This window comes from Sturnira hondurensis, unplaced genomic scaffold, assembly GCF_014824575.4.
Source record: "Sturnira hondurensis isolate 20B ecotype Veracruz unplaced genomic scaffold, ASM1482457v3 Scaffold0014854, whole genome shotgun sequence".
Lineage (NCBI taxonomy): Eukaryota > Metazoa > Chordata > Mammalia > Chiroptera > Phyllostomidae > Sturnira > Sturnira hondurensis.
The window spans coordinates 7,315,986-7,318,044 of NW_028087485.1; the positions used below are offsets into that span (position 1 = coordinate 7,315,986).

Here is a 2,059-nt window from a genome sequence, read left to right on the forward strand (position 1 = left end):
GGGAAGGCTCAGCATGGCTGGCAAGCACGTGTGCTGGGTGGGAAGAGCTGTGGTCTGAGAATAAAGGAACCTAGTGTTCCATTCTGATTGGATGAGTGACTGTGGGATTCGTGTTCTCTATGAGCAAAACAGTGGGGTTGGATAAAGGACATCAAAGGCCCATTCGAAGCCTTTTGATTAACTTATCTTTTCAAAAAAATCATGTTGTCTGAATTAACTTTAATTCAAGGAGGAAGCGTTGCTAACTAAGAAGGTACTCAGCCAATCTAAGGTTACTATTTTATCATTAGTAATAGTAAAAAAAAAAATGTGGCAATTTATCAAAGTGGATACAGTAGGAAAAAGAAAACTGCTTCTACCATATGTGACCTTTGCAGCCCACCTAAAATCATTTCTTTTGGGGTCACCATTTCTAGATTAAGAAAAGGAAAAAATTCTTTATGACTCCAAAGTTCTAACTAATTAAATCCCAGCCTTCACAATATACTCCCCCACTACAAAATCTACCTGAAATAGCATTATAAAATTATTTGCCAATATTTCCTCTTCTTTATTTTAGCAAAGTAGTAAATATATGAACAGACTAATTTTTCTTTTTAATTTCATCAAGTGCCTAGTTTTGAGGTAAAATTAAGAGTTTGTGCATTAAATAACTTATCATTTTTTATTGCTTCTCGGCCTTTTGGCTAAGATCAAGTGTAATAACTCATCATTTTATAACAATGAATCATGAACCCTGGAAGATCAGGTTCTTGCACGTCTAATTCTGCTAATAGCAGATTCCTCAAGTTTTCTGCCTTTAACTCAACTATATTTCTGGGAATATGATGATAAAATGGAAAAATAATGATCACTGACTGATGAATTTATTGGAGGTCGTTGGTTCCACTTTCTTTTAGATTGTCCACACCTACTCTGTTAAAAGTACTGGACTTTTATTTGTAATATATTAGATGTATCTTCAAAACAAATGAGCATCGGAGACCATCAGTTTCTAACACAAGCTCCTGCATACTAACATGTACACCACATTTTGCCTAGAATTTATTACTTCTCTACAGTATTTAAACAGCTTTCTGAAGTCCAGATGATTCAGATCATTAATTTCTTGAGCCACGAGCGTGTTGGCTGACCACATAGTATGTCCTGGAAATCTAAGAGAGCCAGGAATGTCCTGCAGTTTTCCATATTTCATTCCAGGAAAGGGTTTTTTCAGTTGTCCAGAACGTTACATGACCTAAGAGAATTCAGTGAAGATTAGCACATGCTTATACAATATTGCTTCAGAACAAGGACAAGTGATACCTCTGTGTATGAAAGTTACTTTTACAAAAGCACACCTAATTCTAGTACCAAATTTAAAATGCCCTTTATGAAACCCCTTGAAATTAGAAAATCACAGCTCAACGACCCTCAAGCACGTAAGGTTTAACAGGCTGTTCTGCAGAAAGGTTGCCTGCAAGTTAATTCATGATGCTCAAATAATAGTATTTCAGAAAGAAGCTGTGCAAATCTACAGGGAATATAAGTCATCAAAAGGCAGGTCTGAGCCAGGAACTAGCTGGCTAAATATGAATACATGTAATGCATTTTCTTCTTCATGTAATTTTTTAAAGGGGAGGTATTGTCTGAGGAAAGGAGTTCTGTATCTGGCAACATAGGGATGGCTGAGTATCTTAACAAGGGGAAGAGCAAGGCATGTGCAGGAATGAATAATTTTTCTGGGTCTACAAGCCATTCATGCCTGGATTCATGTTCAAAGCAAAAAACGTTCAGTTCAGCTGGAAGTCTACTATAAGAACCCCAGTTGTTTTGGATTAGGATCCCTCCTCATGGTGTCATTTTAAATTAGTTACTTCTTTAAAGACCCTATATCCAAATAGAGTCACATTCTGAAGTTCTGGGGCTTAGGGTGTCAACATCTGAACTTGGGGCTAAAGGCACAATTGAACCCATAACACTGCACAAGAGGTTAAAATGTTGATTTTTTAAAAAATAAGATTTTCTAAATCTCATTCAAAAGGAGATAACTACCTAAACTTGAAATTCAGTTAAGAAT

At 36.2% G+C, this 2,059-nt stretch overlaps 1 pseudogene; it reads left to right on the top strand.

Moving 5' to 3' along the window:
• The first annotated feature begins 666 nt into the window (after positions 1 to 666).
• On the top strand, positions 667 to 809 carry LOC118999547 (uncharacterized; annotated as a pseudogene).
• Positions 810 to 2,059: the final 1,250 nt, after the last annotated feature.